Raw genomic sequence first — 22,962 nt, 5'->3', positions numbered from 1 at the left:
AAGATTTAGTACCAAGCATTTTAATGCATTCTTCTTCTAACACTTGCGCACAGTTTTCCTTTCCATCAAACTCACCAAAGATATTAAAAAGACGAAGCATATGAGACAAACTTAACTCCATTTTTTTGGTAATTTTATTTTATAAACTAAACTAGTGATAAAACAAGAAACAAAAAGATTAGATTGCAAGATCTAAAGATATACCTTCAAGAACTCACCTCCCCAGCAACGGCGCCAGAAAAGAGCTTGATGTCTACTACACAACCTGCTTCTTGTCAACGTTGTTGGGCCTGCAAGTGCACATGTTTGTAGGACAGTAGCAAATTTCCCTCAAGTGGATAACCTAAGGTTTATCAATCTGTAGGAGGCGTAGGATGAAGATGGTCTCTCTCAAACAACCCTGCAACCAAATAACAAAGAGTCTCTTGTGTCCCCAACACACCCAATACAATGGTAAATTGTATAGGTGCACTAGTTCAGCGAAGAGATAGGGATACAAGTGCAAAATAGATAGTAGATATAGGTTTTTGTAATCTGAAATTATAAAAACAGGAAGGTAACTAATGCTAAAGTGAGCGTAAACGGTATTGCAATGGTAGGAAACAAGGCCTAGGGTTCATACTTTCACTATTGCAAGTTCTCTCAACAATAATAACATAGATAGATCATATAACAAGCCCTCATGTGACGCCCCCGATTCAATCGTACACTAATCATACACGCAAACGTGTACGATCAAGATCAGGGACTCACGGGAAGATATCACAACACAACTCTAAAAGTAAAATAAGTCATACAAGCATCATAATACAAGCCAGGGGCCTCGAGGGATCGAATACAAGTGCTTGATCATAGACGAGTCAGCGGAAGCGACAATATCTGAGTACAGACATAAGTTAAACAAGTTGCCTTAAGAAGGCTAGCACAAACTGGGATACAGATCGAAAGAGGCGCAGGCTCCTGCCTGGGATCCTCCTAACTACTCCTGGCCGTCGTCAGCGGCCTGCACGTAGTAGCAGGCACCTCCAGAGTAGTAGTTGTCGTTGACGGTGGCGTCTGGCTCCTGGGTTCCAACGTCTGGTTGCGGCATCCGAGAAGAAGAGAAAAACGGGGGAAAAGAGGGAGCAAAGCAACCGTCAGTACTCATCCAAAGTACTCGCAAGCAAGGAGCTACACTACATATGCATGGGTATATGTGTAAGGAGGCCATACCAGTGGACTGAACAGCAGAATGCCAGAATAAGAGGGGGATAGCTAGTCCTACCGAAGACTACGCTTCTGGCAGCCTCCGTCTTGCAGCATGTAGAAGAGAGTAGATTGAAGTCCTCCAAGTAGCATCACATAGCATAATCCTACTCGATGATCCTCCCCTCGTCGCCCTCTGGAAAAGCGATCATCGGGTTGTCTGTGGAACTTGTCTGGGTGTGTTTTATTAAGTATCCGGTTCTAGTTGTCATAAGGTCAAGGTACAACTACATGTCATCCTTTTACCGAGGGACACGGCTATTCGAATAGATAAACTTCCCTGCAGGGGTGCACCACATAACCCAACACGCTCGATCCCATTTAGCCGGACACACTTTCCTGGGTCATGCCCGGCCTCGGAAGATCAACACGTCACAGCCCCACCTAGGCACAACAAAGAGGTCAGCACGTCGGTCTAAATCCTATATGCATAGGAGTCTGGGCCCATTGCCCATTGCACACCTGCATGTTGCGTGGGCGGCCGGAAGCATACCTAGCAACCTCCATTACAAAGGAAATCACGTTACGCGGTCCAATCTGGCGCGTGCCGCTCAGTCGCTGACATCACGAAGGCTTCGGCTGATACCACGACGTCGAGTGCCCATATCTTTCCTGTGTAGTTTGTTAGTGCGTATAGGCCAGTGGCCAGACTTAGATCAAATACCAAGATCTCATTAAGCGTGTTAAGTATCCTCAAACGCCGAACAGGGCCAGGCCCACCTCTCTCCTAGGCGGTCTCAACCTGCCCTGTCGCTCCACCTCAAAGTAATAGTCGGGGGCCGTCGAGAACCCAGGCCCACCTCTACCGGGATGGAGCCACCTGTCCTTCGAGCCCCCACATCGGAATCACCTGCGGGTACTCAATGAGCTGACCCGACTTTAGTCACCATTTGTATAGCATGTATGTATAGTATATACCCGTGATCACCTCCCAAGTGATCACGACCCGATAGTATAGCAAGGCAGACTGACAAGAATGTAGGGCCAATGATAATAAACTAGCATCCTATACTAAGCATTTAGGATTGCGGGTAAGGTATCAATGACTGTAGCAACAATGACAGGCTATGCAACAGAATAGGAGTAACCGAATAGTAACATGCTACACTACTCTAATGCAAGCAGTATAGAGAAGAATAGGCGATATCTGGTGATCAAGGGGGGGGGCTTGCCTGGTTGCTCTGGCAAGAAGGAGGGGTCGTCAACTCCGTAGTCGAACTGGGCAGCAGCAGCTTCGGTCTCGTAGTCTACCGGAGAGAAGAGGGGGAAGAAACAATGAATACAATGCAATAGATGCATATCAATGCATGACATGACAAGTAACGATGCTAGGTGTGCCCGATCGTGGTAGTAGGTGGTACCGACGAAGGGGGAAAACATCCGAGAAAGTATTCCCGGTGTTTCGCGTTTTCGGACAGATGAACCGGAGGGGAAAGTTGCGATTCCGATAGGTTAGCGATGTGTGGCAGACGAACAGGCTGTTTATCCGGATTCGTCTCGTCGTTCTGAGCAACTTTCATGTACAAAGTATTTTCATCCAAGTTACAGATTATTTTATATTATTTTTTTAAAAGTTTTAAAATTATTTTCTAAATTATTATTACTAAATTAATTTGAAATTAGCATTACTGCATCAGCATGATGTCAGCATGACATCAGCAGTCAACAGAGGTGTTGACTGGTCAAACTGACGTGAGGGTCCCGCATGTCATAGTCTCGTAGTAATTAAACAGGGTTAACTAGCTTTAACTAAATGATTAGGTTAATCTAATCCGAATTAATTAAGTTAATCAATCCTTTAATTAATTAATATAATTAACATTTTAAATATTATTTTAATTATTTATTTATTTAATTACTAATAATTTTTCTTTTCTTTTTTGTGTAAACGTTCTGGGCGTGGGGCCCTTTGTCATAGGCCCTAGGGGGCCTTAGTGGGCGCGTGGGCTGACGGGTGTGGGCGCTGGGCACCGGGTTAACGGGCAGAGCCTGGCTGGGCACCCGAGCGGGCGCGGGGGCGCCTGGACACGCGCGCGGCCGTGGTCGCCGGCAGACGAGCGCAGCGGGGCGGGCGCGGCAACCAGTGTCAGCAGCGACAGTAAGCCGCAGCCGTGCAATAGCAAGCAGTAGCGGGAGAAACGGGGGAGGGGGGAACGCAGCCACGGTCGCCTGAGCGAGGAGGCCGGAGCGCGCTCAGCGTAGCGGTGTGTGCGTCGAATGGCACAGGAAGACAGAGAGAGGGAGGCCCGGGGCCTCACCAGCGTTGATGGGGAGAGGAAGCGGCGAGGCACGACGTGGTCCGGCGAGGAGGAGGATGGGGACGAGTAGGCGACGGAGAGGACGAGGGGAGCTAGTCCGGCGAGGTGGCAATCCGGGTGGCGTTGGCGTCGGGGTCGTGGCGGCAGTCCTCGAGCGCGGGCGCGCTCGCCGGGGCATGGCCACAGCTTGGCCAGGGGGACGGGGAAGAGCAGGTGCCATTTAGCGGCGGCGTGAGGGCGGAGGTCGCGCCAGCTGGCAGCGGCCTTTGGGCGCTGGCGCGTTAGGAGGAGGAGGGCGGTGAGGCGTTCCAGCCGACGGGTTCCAAGGGCGACGCGGTCGGCGCGATGAGAGGCGCCGTCGAGCGGGGAGGTGAGGTGAGGGGCGCCCGATCCAGATCCAAAACGGGGGAACGAGAGAGAGACGTGGGGGCGAGTGGGGAGTGGGATGGGGTTAGGGTTTGACCAGGGGGGTCGGGGTGGCCTAGTAGGGCGCCGGGGTGGGCCGGCCTGGCTGGGACAGGGCCCAGTTGGGCCGGGGCTGTTGGTTCTTTCTTTTTTTAATTTTTGTTTGCTTTATTTTTATCTTTTCATAATTTTCTCTTTTTTTACTATTTTTATTTTAGTTTCCTTTTGAATTTGGTTTTATAAACTACACCACTGGTTCCTATTTTAGTTTTAATAAGTATGCCACTGCCCCATAAGTTTTTGGCATAAAATAAATAGTTTAATATTTTATCAAATTGAAAAGGGTAGTTAGTTAAATGTTTTGCCGCTGTTTTAAATATTTTAGTGCACTTAAACCTTTATAAAATTGTGGTTTATCCACAATAATTACCTACGCATTATTTGGCAACACCCCAACATTTTAGTTTTAATATTTGAAAATATTTTATTGTTTGCTTGATTTTGAATTTGAATTCGAACAGGTTTCGAACTAACGCGAGATTAGCCACAATAATCGTGGTGACGTGGCATCATTAGCAAAGGGTTACTATAGCTTAATTATTCGGTCGTCACAATTCTCCTCCACTACAAGAAATCTCGTCCCGAGATTTAAGCGGTAGAGTAAGGGGGGAGGTGTTGGTAAAGAAAAACCTAACGAGTATTCTCTGTCTTGGCTGTCCTTTCGAAGAGGTTGATCCCTTTCATCTATGTCTTCATTTCTCTGCTTCAAGTTACCATGATCAAGTCGTCATCCTTTGTTCGGGGACTCCATCGTCCTACGAACGCGACCAAGGGGAAAAACTGCGGAAGAACGCATCCCCACAAAGCTGGGCATCTGACGGTGAACTCAATGGAAAATACACAAGGTACCCCACGAGTTGTATTTCTGTGAATTCGTTGTGTGCAATATACGATGGTACCAAAGTTTCAAAAGGGTAGGCAATCATTCGATGACTAGACAGAAGCTGGAATGGGGGTTTGAACAACAAGAATAACATGGTGTTTGATTCCAGGATGAATAATGGTATAGCAATTAGCTCGTGAATCACACACGAAGCCAGGTGCAAAGGATACATTAGTATCCGGGTTGTAAAGAAGAGTCAGGTTTCTATCCAGTGGACCTGTGGGTTATGGGCCCACCATGTGGGTTGAAAGTAGGAAGGGTGGTGACATCTTGCACAGCCGCGACAGGGAGGCATGTCAGTGAATAGCTTGTCAGCTATGCCGGCAACAAAGTCGGTACCAAGGACGGGGAACGAAGAGAGCAATTTTCCCGCTTGTTGAACAAGGCGGACCAAAAGGCAAAGTTCTCACCCATCGATGGTTACTGGAATGTCATCAACAATAGTAATAGGGTCTTACAGACAAAGTGGTACAACAAGGTGCATACCTAAGCAGGGAATTATCTCTGCTCAGTTAAGTTAAATTCAGGAAAGGTTAAACAAAAGAATGGAAAGGAAAATGCGGTTATCAGATTAAACAGAACAATGGAAAGGAAAATTGTGTTTACACACAATTATTAGGAGTATACCCTTCCCATGGACAAGCAAAATATGGCATACAGGGTAGGATATCAAGTACCCATCCATTCAGATAAAGAGGCGAGGATTAATCAAGATGCTACCCATACAACGGTGTTTGGATAATTGAGCAGGAAACATTTAGCATCGCGCCTCCAATGTTCTTGTTGATGAGCGGGGTATCATAGTCATGCTTCGAGGTAGCAATGATATGGTGTTTCAATCAAGGGCCGGACTTTGGATACACAAATGATCCACCAGGAGCAACTTATAAAATAGGTCCTACAATTTCCTCCAGGAAGAATGGTTATCCATGCAAAAGAAATTATAATGATAGGTCCTCCAGCCAGGGGGTGCTAGGCATGACATCATATTACCTGGTCATCAAAGGACCAACATCATAACTCCTGGAAAGTTGTCCCAACCATCATATCTGACCGAGATTTAGATCCGATTGGTGTCATGATACCTCAGACTCAGGATGTCCGAGAAGAAAAGGTGCAACACAAATCGACGAAATGAAATTGCAAGATTCTCAGGAAATGAACTATGGGAGCGGGTTCCTGAAACAATACTTCATCATTAAACCAATGAGGGGATGAGAAGGTGGCTGATGGGCTCAGCGACAATTCATCGAGAATTCCTAAACCGATGGATTTCCATAATAAGGTGAACAAGAAGATGACAATTGTAAATTCAAATGATATAATGTTGTATGCTCGAGGAAAACATACACCATCAATCATTAGTTGAAAGGTGTGCCCGAAATATGACCTTGGGCAGCAAGATCAATGTTAAAGTTACGATTCAATAACCAACAGTCTAAGAATGAACTGTCGATCGTTGACTTCAAAGCAATAGGGTTGCTAGAAGTACAGAACTCAAACAACATTGTTAGCATATTGGTATCCCGTTTAAAAACAACACGGGGACCCAGGAATGAGCGGGCATGGCAAGAAGTATTACTATACCAAGAATTCTTAAGAGGTGGTGAAATTCTCACAAAATTCTTGACATAGAAGATGGTAATGCTCCAAGGTAAAGGAGAACAAATATTGGATAGCAAGAATCTCAAGGTATAACACAGAACACGAACAAGTTTGTGTTTGAGGGAAGGCAATAAAGTGGTCGATGACAACACAATTCATCGAGGGCAAGGATGATATTTCTCATCATGAATTCGATTGGTATCCTGGAAGGAGTTAAAATGTTGATGATGATCACGACAAATTTTGTCAAGAGTCTCCATGAAGATACAATCGCTCGGTGACGACATCAAGCCAAGGGAATGGTGAAGAAAAAGGCTATTATAACTATAGATAAGATGCCATCTCAGAATTTAGAGTTGTCTCTCAAGACAAACAATATGATGGTGAAAGTTCGATGTAAGCTTAGAGCACTATCGGGATTGTGTCCCGAGGATGAAGGACATAGGTAGAATGGTCAAGCAGTCAGCCTGACGATGATGTTGTAGTCAATCAGCTGGGAATGACACGATCGAGTACAAACTCGTAAGCAATGAAGATTACTAAGAGTTGTTGAATCGCACTGCGGACTCGGTTCAGTTGTCGGTGTCCTTGAGGGGTTCTAACAACTCAGAACCCGTTGGAAAAATGGAATCGGCGAGAATTATAGTTGATGAAGAACTCATAAGAAGTTAAGTAGTTCTGGGGTATTCTTGAGATACCGGAGTGTAATACTCGACGGCAGATCAAAGTAAAGGTTGGACAGGTGCAATGTTCTGCAGAAGACAAGTACTTCAACTGGTCCGAGAAATGGTATTTAGAAGGAGAACATAGCCGGAACAACGATTGCAAAATGCCAGATCCCAGATATAAGATAAACTTATACCAAGGAAATATTTATTTGAAGAGAAGCTTTAATGATACGATCTACATCGTTTCTATGGGTATGAACACAAAGTTCAAGGTCGACTCCCACTTCTCCGATGCATAACCTATCATTCACTTCTCATTTTCGATGGAGTTGTAGTATTGAAATTTTATCTGGTAAATCACCAGGAGGATATGACTCGTGAAAACTCTTGGGTTTGCACAGAGTAGGGAAGGCATTGGTCCAACCCATCGGGTATCTTAGGAACATATACTACAAAGTTCAAAAATAAATAACTCAAGCTCGAAAGCAGAGCGTCGTTGGCCATATCAGTGAATAGAATTTACCGATGGCATTATGTATCAGGGAAAGAACTTCTCTAGGTTTTTGTATACAAAGGACACTGTCAGATTGATAATTCAACAAAGGATCTGACGGTCCACAACGGAGCTGATGTGAGCATCGGCACACAATCAGAGGAAGAATCAAGGCAAGGGACTTAGATTATAGAAACAACTGACTAACTCAAAGCTCAAAGGCAAAGAATCATAATTTCCAAATCAAGGGCTCAAAGGCAAAAACTCTAATTAAGGATGGATAAGTTGAGTAGGCTTAGGGTACAATCGACGACAATTGGATTGCGTGAGAACCAGCTGACGTTTAAAATGTTGTCCGAGCCGGAAGGAAATTTCTAGGGAATAACTGATGATTGTGTGCATTCACACACATGTTGAATCAACCGGATCACAATGTCAATCACAAGGATTTTAATGGTTATTGCTAGACAAATGGAATTTTCCAGACTGCAAGAATACAAGTATTTGCAGAGCAATAGTTGGCAAAGGAGTACCGGAAGATTGGGTAGTATTTCAGTGCATCTAGTGAATCCTATGAATAACTAGTAATGAACGGTTCCTCGATAAGTGTAATAAAAATCGTAGGGATATTTTTGCGGCAAGGAACCGCAAGGCAGTGGCACAAGGGATTCTTGGAACAACGAGGAGTATTACAGGGTATCTTGTAATAATAAGAGCAACTGGGGATGAAGGTATGAATGAGAAGTTAGCCATAGAGGTTTATCGATGGATGGGAATTTCAAAAGCAATGGCACAAGTCTCGAGAGAACATCATAGAGTATCTTCAGAATCTTCTGGTGCAGCAGGCGGTCATTGGTAACACGGGGCTTTCCGGGTGGAAGTGATCATGAGATCCTAATGTTAGAGTTAGCAAAATTCATTTAACCCGTATAGAAGAGAGATCAGAGTCCCAGAGTAAAGGCGAGGAATAAAAGATCCTAATACCACCCAAGTGGCAACGTGGGGCCGTAAGCCACACAGCCATGTTAGTAAAAGTTTTGCAATGACTAGACTCAACTTCGGCCAAGGAGTGTGGAAGGGGGATTCCTACAGGTAGTCGGCTCTGATACCAACTTGTGACGCCCCCGATTCAATCGTACACTAATCATACACGCAAACGTGTACGATCAAGATCAGGGACTCACGGAAAGATATCACAACACAACTCTAAAAGTAAAATAAGTCATACAAGCATCATAATACAAGCCACGGGCCTCGAGGGCTCGAATACAAGTGCTCGATCATAGACGAGTCAGCGGAAGCAACAATATCTGAGTACAGACATAAGTTAAACAAGTTGCCTTAAGAAGGCTAGCACAAACTGGGATACAGATCGAAAGAGGCGCAGGCCTCCTTCCTGGGATCCTCCTAACTACTCCTGGCCGTCGTTAGTGGCTTGCACGTAGTAGTAGGCACCTCCAGAGTAGTAGTCGTCGTCGACGGTGGCGTTTGGCTCCTGGGCTCCAACGTCTGGTTGCGGCATCTGAGAAGAAGAGAAAAACGGGGGAAAAGAGGGAGCAAAGAAACCGTGAGTACTCATCCAAAGTACTCGCAAGCAAGGAGCTACACTACATATGCATGGGTATATGTGTAAGGAGGCCATATCAGTGGACTGAACTGCAGAATGCCAGAATAAGAGGGGGATAGCAAGTCCTATCGAAGACTAGGCTTCTGGCAGCCTCCGTCTTGCAGCATGTAGAAGAGAGTAGATTGAAGTCCTCCAAGTAGCATCGCATAGCATAATCCTACCCGACGGTCCTCCCCTCGTCGCCCTGTGGAAAAGCGATCACCGGGTTGTCTGTGGAACTTGTCTGGGTGTGTTTTATTAAGTATCCGGTTCTAGTTGTCATAAGGTCAAGGTACAACTCCGGGTCATCCTTTTACCGAGGGACACGGCTATTCGAATAGATAAACTTCCCTGCAGGGGTGCACCACATAACCCAACACGCTCGATCCCATTTGGCCGGACACACTTTCCTGGGTCATGCCCGGCCTCGGAAGATCAACACGTCGCAGCCCCACCTAGGCACAACAGAGAGGTCAGCACACTGGTCTAAATCATATACACGCAGGGGTTTGGGCCCATCGCCCATTGCACACCTGCATGTTGCGTGGGCGGCCGGAAGCAGACCTAGCAACCTCCATTAGAAAGGAAGTCACGTTACGCGGTCCAATCTGGCGCGCGCCGCTCAGTCGCTGATGTCACGAAGGCTTCGGCTAATACCAGGACGTCGAGTGCCCATATCTTTCATGTGTAGTTGGTTAGTGCGTATAGGCCAGTGTCCAGACTCAGATCAAATACCAAGATCTCGTTAAGCGTGTTAAGTATCCGCGAACGCCGAACAGGGCCAGGCCCACCTCTCTCCTAGGCGGTCTCAACCTGCCCTGTCGCTCCGCCTCAAAGTAAGAGTCGGGGGCCGTCGGGAACCTAGGCCCACCTCTACCCGGATGGAGCCTCCTGTCCTTCCAGCCCCCACATCGGAATCACCTGCGGGTACTCAACGAGCTGACCCGACTTTAGTCACCATCTGTATAGCATGTATGTATAGTATCTACCCGTGATCACCTCCCAAGTGATCACGGCCCGATAGTATAGCAAGGCAGACTGACAAGAATGTAGGGCCAATGATAATAAACTAGCATCCTATACTAAGCATTTAGGATTGCGGGTAAGGTATCAATGACTATAGCAACAATGACAAGCCATGCAACAGAATAAGAGTAACCGAACAGTAACATGCTACACTACTCTAATGCAAGCAGTATAGAGAAGATTAGGCGATATCTGGTGATCAAGGGGGGGAGGCTTGCCTGGTTGCCCTGGCAAGAAGGAGGGGTCGTTAACTCCGTAGTCAAACTGGGCAGATGCTAGGTGTGCCTGATCGTGGTAGTAGGTGATATCGACGAAGGGGGAAAACATCCAAGAAAGTATTCCCGGTGTTTCACGTTTTCGGACAGATGAACCGGAGGGAGAAAGTTGCGAGTCCGATAGGATAGGGATGTGTGGCGGACGAACGGGCTGCGTATCTAGATTTGTCTCGTTGTTCTGAGCAACTTTCATGTACAAAGTATTTTCATCCGAGTTACAGATTATTTTATATTATTTTTTTAGAAGTTTTAAATTATTTTCTAAATTATTATTACTAAATTAATTCAAAATTAGCATTACTGCATCAGCATGATGTCAGCATGACAACAGCAGTCAACAGAGGAGTTGACTGGTCAAACTGACGTGAGGGTCCCGCATGTCATAGTCTCGTAGTAATTAAACAGGGTTAACTAGCTTTAACTAAATGATTAGGTTAATCTAATCCGAATTAACTAAGTTAATTAATCATTTAATTAATTAATTTAATTAACATTTTAAATATTATTGTATTTACTTATTTATTTATTACTAATAATTTTTCTTTTCTTTTTTTGTGTAAATGTTCTGGGCGTGGGGCCCTTTGTCATAGGCCCCAGGGGGCCTTAGCGGGTGCGTGGGCTGACGGGTGTGGGCGCTGGGCGCCGGGTTAACGGGCGGAGCCCGGCTGGGCACCCGAGCGGGCGCGGGGGCGCCTGGACACACGCGCAGCCGTGGTCGCCAGCCGACGAGCGCAGCGCGGCGGGCGCGGCAACCGGTGTCAGCAACGACAGTAAGCCGCAGCCGTGCAATAGAAAGCAGTAGCGGGAGAAACAGGGGAGGGGGGAATGCAGCCACGGTCGCCTGAGCGAGGAGGCCGGAGCGCGCTCGGCGTAGCGGTGTGTGCGTCGAACGGCACAGGAAGACAGAGAGAGGGAGGCCTGGGGCCTCACCAGCGTTGATGGGGAGAGGAAGCGGCGAGGCACCACGTGGTCCGGCGAGGAGGAGGATGGGGACGAGTAGGCGATGGAGAGGACGACGGGGAGGCAGTCCAGCGAGGTGGCAATCCGGGTGGCGTTGGCGTCGGGGTCGTGGCGGCAGTCCTCGAGCGCGGGCGCGCTCGCCGGGGCATGGCCACAGCTTGGCCAGGGGGACGGGGAAGAGCAGGCGCCGGTCAGCGGCGGCGCGAGGGCGGAGGTCGCGCCTGCTGCCAACGGCCTTTGGGCGCTGGCGCGTCAGGAGGAGGAGGGCGGCGAGGAGTTCTAACCGACAGGTTCCGGGGGCGACGAGGTCGGCGCGATGAGGGGCACCGTCGAGCGGGGAGGTGAGGTGAGGGGCGGCCGATCCAGATCCAAAACGGGGGAACGAGAGAGAGACGTGGGGGCGAGTGGGGAGTGGGATGGGGTTAGGGTTTGACCAGGGGGTCGGGGTGGCCTAGTAGGGCGCCGGGGTGGGCCGGCCTGGCTGGGACATGGCCCAGTTGGGCCGGGGCTGCTGGTTCTTTCTTTTTCTAATTTTTGTTTGCTTTCTTTTTATCTTTTCATAATTTTCTCTTTTTTTTTACTATTTTTATTTTAGTTTCCTTTTGAATTTGGTTTTATAAACTACACCACTGGTTCCTATTTTAGTTTTAATAAGTATACCACTGCCCCATAAGTTTTTGGCATAAAACAAATAGTTTAATATTTTATCAAATTGAAAAGGGTAGTTAGTTAAATGTTTTGCTGCTGTTTTAAATATTTTAGTGCACTTAAACCTTTATAAAATTGTGGTTTCTCCACAATAATTACCTATGCATTATTTGGCAACACCCGAACATTTTAGTTTTAATATTTGAAAATATTTTATTGTTTGCTTGATTTTGAATTTGAATTCGAACACGTTTCGAACTAACGCGAGATTGGCCACAATAATCGTGGTGACGTGGCATCATTAGCGAAAGGTTACTGTAGCTTAATTATCCGGGCGTCACACCTCAACATGCAACAAAGAGTCACTCCAAAGCCACTTATAGCGGAGAACAAACATAGAGACTATGGTAGGGTACGAAACCACCTCAAAGTTATTCTTTCAGATCGATCTATTAAAGAGTTCGTACTAGAATAACACCTTAAGACACAAATCAACCAAAACCCTGATGTCACTTAGATACTCCATTGTCACCTCAAGTATCCGTGGGCACGATTATACGATAAGCATCACACAATCTCAGATTCATCCAACCAACACAAAGTACTTCAAAGAGTGCCCCAAAGTTTCTACCAGAGAGTCAAGAAAACGTGTGCCAACCCCTATGCATAGGTTCATGGGCGGAACCCGCAAGTTGGTAACGAAAACATACATCAAGTGGCACATGATATCCCATTGTCACCACAGATAATCACGGCAAGACATACATCAAGTGTTCTCGAACATAAGACTCAATCCGTTAAGATAACTTCAAGAGGGAAACTCTATTCATCACAAGAGAGTAGAGGGGGAGAAACATCATAAGATCCAACTATAATAGCAAAGCTCGCGATACATCAAGATCGTGCCATAGAGAGAACACGAGAGAGAACACGAGAGAGAGAGAGATCAAACAAATAGCTACTGGTACATACCCTCAGCCCCGAGGGTGAACTACTCCCTCCTTGTCATGGAGAGCGCCGGGATGATGAAGATGGCCACCGGTGATGGGTTCCCCCTCCGACAGGGTGCCAAAACGGGCTACAAAGGCTTGCGGCGGCGGAACTCCCGATCTATCTTGATATTCAATGTTTTTAGGGTATGTAGGCTTATATAGGTGAAAGACGTCGGTCAGGGGGGGGTGCTCGAGGGGCCCACGAGGCAGGGGGGCGCGCCCAGTAGGGGGGCGCCTTCCTATATCGTAGCCTCCTCGACGCTCTTCTGACATGAACTCCAAGTCTCCTGGGTGATATTCTTCCAAAAAATCACGCTGCCGAAGGTTTCATCCCATTTGGACTCCGCTTGATATTCCTTTTCTTCGAAATACTGAAACAGGCAATAAAACAGCAATATGGGTTGGGCCTCCTGTTAATAGGTTAGTCCCAAAAATTGATATAAATGTGTAAAATATAGCCCATAAACATCCAAAACGGGTAATATAATAACATGGAACAATCAAAAATTATAGATATGTTGGAGACGTATCATAATGGCATCAACAGAAAGAGCCAAAACTAATCAAAACAATCAACCGGACCAGGGAGGGAATCCGGCTCCCCAAGTTTCACTTCGAGCGTCGGCTCCCATGGCCGCCTATCTCAGCTCTCAGAAAATTTGGATTGTGGCCGGGCACCTGCCGTCCGGACGAGGGAAGGGAGATAGGATCCGGAGGTGCCTGCCATTGTGCTCGTGCGCCAGCGGAAGGGAGAGGCAAGGGGAAGCCTACGATGGTGTGGTGTGCCGATCGAGGAGACACGGAGGGAGGCGTTAGGTTACTGAGGCAGTGCCTTGTGCTGGAAGCCTGGAACCGTCGCTCGTGGCCTCAATCCCCTCACGCGCACCATCGGCATAGCCACCATACACCATCGCCCATCGGCACAGCCACCATACACCATCGCCCATCAGCGAAGCAGCCTCCTCCTCTTTGCCATCGCTTGGCACAGGGAAAGGGAAAGAGTAGCAAGACTGCCGAACACGTGCCACAGATCTTAACCCATCGTCACCATCGATGTCGTTCGAGCGCCCCGCATCCCTCCCGCGCCTGATCCCCTCGCAAGCTTGATCCCCAACCATGCCTCCACTGGACTGGATCGACGCCTCGGCTGAATTGACGACGACCGCCAGCGCCGGCGCATCCTGCCTGTATCGACGCCGATACATTATTCTTTCCGAGTGAAGCAAGTCAGCGACAAGTCGCTCGGTTAGACAAATGGGCTACCATACCAGCCCAACCAAGCCCAACGAACCACAGGCCTTAGAAAAAGTCCCGAGAGTAGTGGCCTTTAAGACAGGAGGCCCACAAGTCGCGGCATACACGCGCTGAAACAATCATCTGACGGCCAAAAACGATTCTAAGGCAAAATCCGATGGACGAAATCACTGGGGGCGTGAGAGAGCTCGCTTTAGTCTCGATTTTACTATCCTTAATTAGTGTTTGTGCCAAGTACAACCTATAGGATCATCTTGGGTGATAGTTAATTTGATCTTGCTGAAAAACAGAAACTTTTGTGTACACGAGAATAATTTTAGTAAATCACAAAAGCGTGCTTTTTAGTTGACTATTTTTGCATAAGATTAATAGAAAAATTTCCTACGACTTCCTATTTTTGTCGGATTTTTAGGATTCCAGAAGTATTCCAAAGTTACAGATTTCTACAGACTGTTCTATTTTTGACAGATTCTGTTTTTGTGTGTTGTTTGCTTATTTTGATAAATATATGTCTAGTATCGGGGGTATGAACCATATAGAAGTTGGAATACAGTAGGTTTAAAACCAATATAAATAAAGAATGAGTTCATTACAGTACCTTAAAGTGGTGGTTTTCCTTCTTGCTCTAACAGAGCTCATGAGATTTTCTGTTGAGTTTTGTGTTGTGAAGTTTTCAAGTTTTGGGTAAAGATTTGAAGGATTATGGAATAAGGAGTGGCAAGGGCCTAAGCTTGGGGATGCCCAAGGCACCCCAAGGTAAAATTCAAGGTCAACCAAATCCTAAGCTTGGGGATGCCCTGGAAGGCATCCCCTCTTTCGTCTTCGTCTATCGGTAACTTTACTTGAGGCTATATTTTTATTAAAAACATGATATGTGTTTTGCTTGGAGCGTCTTGTATGATTTGAGTCTTTGCTTTTTAGTTTACCACATTCATCCTTGCTGTACACACCCTTTGGGAGAGACACACATGAATCGGAATTTATTAGAATACTCTATGTGCTTCACTTATATCTTTTGAGCTAGACAATTTTGCTCTAGTGCTTCACTTATACCTTTTTAGAGCATGGAGGTGGTTTTATTTTATAGAAATTATTGATCTCTCATGCTTCACTTATATTATTTTGAGAGTCTTTTAGAACAGCATGGTATTTCCTCTGGTTATAAAATTGGTCCTAATATGATGGGCATCCAAGTTGGGTATAATAAAAACTATCATATAGAGTGCATTGAATACTATGAGAAAGTTGATACTTGATAATTGTTTTGAGATATAAATGTGGCAATGTTAGAGTCATGCTAGTTGGGTAATTATGAAATTGAGAAATACTTGTGTTAAAGTTGGCAAGTCCCGTCGCATGCACGTATGGTGAACGTTGTGTGCCAAATTTGTAGCATGGGGTCTTCTTTTGATTGCCTTCCTTATGAGTGAAGGTCGGGATCGCGTGATGGTTAACTCCTACCAACTCTTCCCCTAGGAGCATGCGTAGTAGTACTTTGCTTCGAGGGCTAATAAACTTTTGCAATAAGTATATGAGTTCTTTATGACTAATGTGAGTCCATGGATTGTACGCACTCTTACCCTTCCACAATTTGCTAGCCTCTACGGTACCGTGCATTGCCCTTTCTCACCTTGGGAGTTGGTGCAAACTTCGCCAGTGCATCCAACCCCGTGATACGATACACTCTATCACACATAAACCTCCTTATATCTTCCTCAAAACATCCACCATACCTACCTATTATGGCATTTCCATAGCCATTCCGAGATATATTGCCATGCAACTTTCCACCGTTCCGTTTATTATGACACGCTCCATCATTGTCATATTGCTTTTGCATGATCATGTAGTTGACATCATATTTGTGGCAAAGACACCTTATAATTCTTTCATACATGTCGCTCTTGATTCATTGCATATCCCGGTACACCGCTGGAGGCATTCACATAGAGTCATATTTTGTTCTAAGCATTGTCCCAAGTGAGGAAAGGATTATGGAGACTATGATTCCCCCACAAGTCGGGATGAGACTCCAGAGTTTATGAAAAATAAAAGAGGCCAAAGAAGCCCAAATAAAAAAAGAGGCCAAAGAAGCCCACCAAAATAAAAAAAGAAAGAAAAAAACGAGAGAAAAAGAGAGAAGCACTACAAAAAAAATACACATCCATGATGATATGTGTTTGTCACAGTAGGTCACGTTTTTTGTCATGCATGTACATCCATGATGATTTTATGACAGAATCAAGATAGTCATACCTGTGCTGTCGTAGAAGTGTTTCATGACATTACCAAAATTATCATCACGAAAGTGTCCACTTCCATGACGATAAATCGCGCGTCACAGAAGTGCTTTCATCAAGGGTGACCGACACGTGCCATGCACCGTAACGGAACGCGTTAACCTATCGGGTCCGGTTTTGGATCCGATAACCCGTTAACAACCCTGACCAATGGGGATTTTCCACTTGTAAAATCATCATTGGCTGGAGGAAACATGTGTCGGCTCACCGTTGGGACAGGTGTCATCCACTCATTGGACCGAAGGCACCTATGATACGGTGACACGTGGCATGGCCCAACAGAGGCCCATTCCTATGAAAAGGCTAGCCCGTTTGACTTGGTCAAAAGATGGCGGGCCGGCCCACGGAAAGCCTGTTAACGGCCTATTCGCATATAGCCCATTTACAGCCTGCTAACCCAGGGCCCGTTACGACCTCTCCGAATTAGGCCAAATAGCGTCATCTGGGCCGTCCAATATGATTCCAGCCCGTTTTAACTTCTGGCCCATGTGTGGCCCATGACTTCTTTTGGCCCATATGAGGCCCTTTATAACTCTTGGCCCATTAACGGCCTGTGGTGAAACTGGCCCGTAATGAACAGTGTATCACTTTATACCCACTAACGGCCCGTTATTCCATTGGGCCGTTTCCAGCCCAAGTCATCTTTCGGCCTTCTCAGGGCCCATTGATTCTTGGGCTCATTTGCAGCATTCGGTTACATACGGCCCGTTACTGTCATTCTCTGCTTGTGGGCCAAATTCAGCCCGTCGTTAAAGTCAGCCTGTTTGCGGACCGTTAATACGTTGGGTCGTTTTCATGTAAACAAAACCCCTTGGGCTGTTTTCATAGAGTTATCAAATACGGCCTATTAACGGCCCATTATGGTCCATGAATAGTACGGCCCATTTTTAGCGAAATGATGATATGCCCCATAGAAGGCCGATGGATCCTATGGCCCATATGAGGCCCATGGATAGTACGGCCCATAGAAGGCCCATGGATTGTACGGACCATAGAAGGCCCATGGACCCTACGGCCCATAGAAGGCCCATGAATCCTAAGGCCCGTATAGAAGGCCAATGGATCCTACAACCCGTATAGAAGGCCAATGGATCCTACGGCCGGAAGAAGGCCCATGGATCATACGGCCTGCAGGAGGCCCATGGTTACAACAGTCCGTGCGTTGCCATGATTATTTTGGCCTAGTTACCAAAAATAGGCTATTGTGGCCACTAGAAAAACACAGAAAAAGAACTGCAGTGACTACAAGCAAACAACTAAATAAGACAATAAGGAAACAAATAAGCAAGCAACTAATGCTAGCCTATTACCGCTATTACACATATTACATCCACTGGGCATCAAAGTTTGCCACCAGTGCAAATATAGGGAACAAAGCAGCACACTACATACACTGGCCGTTAAAATTGGCCACTAGTGCAAATAAACGCGACAACAAAACAAGAGCATAACTGAAACAACTTCAGAAGAGCTCAAGAAACGTTATCCTGGGTATCCACCATGCTGGCAATAAGCTTAGCAAGCTTATCAGCTTTGTCCTCTTTGGCGCTAACATCCTCCAACGCATGCTGTTGCACCAGAAAGTATGCATCTGAATGCTCCAGGGACTTCCATAGTCCTTCTGTTTCTTGTCTCAACACAACTGATCGATGTCTTTCAGCTTGTAGTTGAGACTCAAGAAACCGAACTGATTCAGACAATGAGTTTGAATAGCTTGTGCAAGCGGTAGTGGCCAGTAACTCAAACACTAAACAAAGACATGACTTTGGGGTTGTCTCACTGTCTTCAATATAGTCTTCCTTATTTGTTTTATCAGCTTTGTTGGAGACCAACAAGGATGTGTCACTATTCTAAACCTTATCTGCATTACTTCCTTTACCATTGCTTAATAAGGCACTCTTCCCAAATATTCTGACAGCATTCTAAAAGAAGAAACAAGCAGAAACATAACAAGTTTAGCATGTACTAGTATATGAAACTCATTTCGGTGAACCAGTTCATTAGTAAGGTGGACAGGATTAAAATACCAAGTCTTCTATTGCCAAGTACTAGTACATAATAAAAGCATCAAGCAAACATATATCTACGTCCTATGGTCACTGCATTGTCTTGCCAAATCAAAAAAGCGACATGGTTCAAATCATATCAGTTCAAGACAAAGCAGCAGTGAAAGAATACAAAGCGTGGGAAACTATACGGCACAACAAGATTTCAGATGGGTAGCACGGATCTACATGTACAACAACACTATTGGCTCTGTTGTGATGCTAGTAATGTGCATGATATGAAAGTCAACTGTATACACAATTGAAATTGAAATCAACAGAGCAATTGATAAGAGCAAACCTTTTAAAGAAACATGCGTGAACATATCTGCTGTGCTATTGGAGTTTCGATTGGATCGTTCAATTTAAAAATAAGTTTGTATGAGTAAATACAGTGATACAAGAGCAAAGCAATCATAGTTAAAAAAGGCGCGCCTAAGCGAGCGCTTAAGCACGCCTAGGCTCTAGGCGCTAGCAAAACGCATTGCGCATAACTACGCTTAATCTGTGCATAACTGTGCATAAGCATGCGCTTTGGTCAGTAAAGAGCAAGGCGGTGGCAAAACGCACAATTAACACCTAGTGCTTTTTTGAACTATGATAGCAATGGAATCTTAAATTAGAACAGTTGTTCTTCAGGTTTAGGCACATGTTCTACATGAACAGACCTTACCACATTCTTTGTTCGGTACCAGTACAGAACAAGGCATTCCCAGTCATCGTCCAGTAAATGTGTCTCAGGAGAACGTAAGGGAATTTGATGAGTTTCTTTGCCGGTGAAGTACATTTTCTTCAGGTAATTCCGATACTGCCACCAAGCATTCTTGGAGATAGCAGAGGTATTAGCACAGGTTACCTCATCCTTAGTTTCCAAATCGGTCCTTCTCTATAGAGAAAAATGGGAAAATTTGCTGTATTATAACCATCATGGAGGTAGGATGTAAGGTACGAAGCAAAGTAATTGCCATGAATAACATTACTTACACATAACTCCTGGACAAACACCTGCAACTGGCATTTTCCTTCATCTTCAGTATAATATTTCCAAGATGGGAAGATACGCACATACGATTTAACAACATCAAATGCGATAAATGCTAAACTACGACTAGCTGGTTGTGCTTCCTCTACAGGAATAGGCGTACTAACTGGTGGAGTTGGGGTTCACCATGATAGTACTGGCCCTTTGCACACTGGAGTTGCCTTACTAACTGCTCTTGTTTGGGAGCTCTGTGGTGGAGATGGTGCTGTCTCAACAGGAACTGGGTTACTATCGGCTGGGGTTGGGGTTAGATTGGGTGAAGCTGGTTCTCTGTCCATCATAGTAGGGGTACAATCTGCGAGAGTTTGGGTTATGTGAGGTAGGGCTGGTTCTTGTGCATGTACAACCGGGGTGCTATCTCCACCAAGAGGTAGCACTGTTTTATTTGAAGATCGTGTTTTTAGTCCGCTAGATACTGGCATCACCTGCTCCAATTCAAATGGCTGATAAACAGGAAACATAGTTGAATGTACAAACATTGTATGAGAGACAGATGCAATAGATAGTGTGGAAAAAAGAGGGCATGAAATAGTTGACATGTATATTGTTTAACTAAAACGGATAGCATGACATAATTTCACATATATGATGTCTATCTAAACTGGATAGCATAGCATAACATAATTCAAAGATATGATGAATAACTAAACAAGATCGCATGGCATAATTCACCTACATGTTATCTAAGTAATTAGGATCACATCATTTAATTCACATATGTTATTTATATGCTAAACAGAGGGCATTCCATATGATGTCTGCACTAAGAACATGGTGTTGAATATTGTGTATATGATGTCTAAACTATGCAATGCAAGACACCATATGCATGATATGAGCAGTATAACCGTGCCAAGTTAGAGCATACACCTCAGTGGGGTAATAGGACTGGTCATCTGTCTCTGAATCCATCTCTGAGGAGCTATCGGGACCCAACAAGAGATCTGCTTCGACAGGTAGCACTGTCTGCTCTGAAAGCCTTGTTTTCACTCCAGATTTTTCCATCTCCCACCAAAATGGCTGATTCACAGGAAGAGTAGTTTAATGTACAAACATTGTCGACAAATGGAAATGTAATGAAGAAAAGGATGGGCAAGATATCATTCAAATATATGATGTCTGGTTAAACAGGATGGCATTGCACATTTCACATATATTATGGCTGGCTAAAAGACATGAGACTGCATAATTCCCATATATGATATAGAAACTAAACAGGTGGCATTACAGAACATTTCTAAACTAAGCAGATGACATATATGATGTCAAAAGTAGGCACCACAAGGCAACATATGCATGATATGACTAACATCATCATGCCAAGGTAGAGCAAACACCTTGGGGGTAAATAGGAGTGGTCAGCGGTGTCTGAATCCGCCTCAGAATAGATATCTTCCTCTGGATATCGCCACCACAGAACTCTTCTCTTTTTCTCTACATGTTCATCATGACTGTGTACAATATCTGACATGCATACGAAAAAAATATGGTGAGATTATGTAAGGAGAGCATGCATAAATTTAGAGTGATGGTAACAACCAGTGGATGGATCCAAAAATAATGATAGTAGGCTAATGATTGCTTTAAATTAATAAAAAGACAGATGATGATTGCTTTACTATTTTTTCCCACCCAAGATGAACAACATAGGCATACCCTAGGTGAACCATATATTAGACAGACATACTATTCATTGCTGCCTTGATATGTGCCCCACAACTAATTTAGAACTCAGGTTTGAACATTAATTTGGACCTGACTTGGGAGTCCAAGAGCTGAACAGGATGATAAAGTAGCAGGTAAGTTGAAGCAATGCATAACATAAGCAGAAACAAAAGAGTTTGACCTCTCTTGTGGACCCGTGTACTCCTCAGGTTCATCTGCTGAGTCGATGATGGTGATGCCGTTGCGGTGGGTGCTGGCGGCAGGGAAGGAGATCTGAGGTGGCGAAAGACGGTCAGGAGTCGTGATGTCTGGTTTGTTGGATGCTTCTGTCGATGGAGCAGCTCAGGTGAGGTCGATGACGTCGCAGCAAGAGCAGGACAAACCACACCAAGTTCCCTTCGACACGTACCTGTAACTGAAGTAATTCTATAAGGGCTCATTTTGCTTGCATGATTCTTAAAACGCAGGGATAGGAAAAACACCGGAATAGGATAAGAAAATGCACATGGTAAATAGGGCATTTGTAAACAGAGGATTTCTGTCAACTTGGGTGTTTAGTTTACAGGAATTCAAAGAGCAGAGGAATGCAAAGAAACATGGCCAAAATAAAGTGAAACCATATGAAAGCGTGTACAGTTAGAATGTTATTATGGCACTAATTAATGCACTTGGTCTTGTTTTCATGCATAGGATTTTGAAAAGTAGGTCCAGGTGGATGTTTTGCTTCATTCCTTTCAACAAAATGCATGAATAATTGAATAGTAGAGTGCTATTGGAAAATTCCCTATTGCTATGATTTTCCGTTGAACCAAAATAGCCCTAATGGATCGACGTGAATGTATAGTAATAAGTGATGCAACAAGTGTACAACCTCTTTGCCGTAGCCGTGTCGACCTCGGCATCATTGGGTTGGTCGCTGAAGCAGTTGAGGCAGAGGTGGCTGTCGGAGGTGTGGAGGAAGATCTGAGGAATCTGTAGACGGCGTCCAGGGCACTACTCTGTTCTGATGGATCGTTCTGTCGTTGGAGCAGCTCCAGTGAGCCGTAAGACGTCAAGGGTGAAGCAGCACAAGACAGACATCATCAATCTCAAGTGGGATTCTAATAGCATCTCTAGTAGATGATGTAAAATTGATGTAAAATTAACATCACCAAAAACCACCTGACTACAACAAATGAGGTTAAAACTGTTGTCTCTGAACTTAACTGTCGAAACTGAAATTTACTTTGGAATCTGAATGCTACTGTCGAAACTGAACGCAATGATAGCAGAGAGGCACTTGACATGTAGTTTAGGGAGGGCCTGCAGTTCATCTTCAACCTGCACCCCCCTGAGCCGCCAGCCACCACCTGCCGAACCGCCGGCCCCAGCACCGCCTCGCCGCCCTGAAACAACTCCCCACCATCGCACCGGCCAGCCCTCTAGCCCCCCGCCCCCACCCTGAACCCTAAGATAGATAGAGGGGTACCACTCTGGCGAGCCCCCGTCCCTGCCACGGGTGGTTCTTCCTTAACTCTGGTGAGCCCCCCCCC

The sequence above is a fragment of the Triticum dicoccoides genome, chromosome 7B (genome assembly GCF_002162155.2).
Source record: "Triticum dicoccoides isolate Atlit2015 ecotype Zavitan chromosome 7B, WEW_v2.0, whole genome shotgun sequence".
NCBI classification, from domain to species: Eukaryota; Viridiplantae; Streptophyta; class Magnoliopsida; order Poales; family Poaceae; genus Triticum; species Triticum dicoccoides.
The sequence above is the reverse complement of the archived record's forward strand: the minus strand, read 5'-3'. Positions refer to the sequence as shown.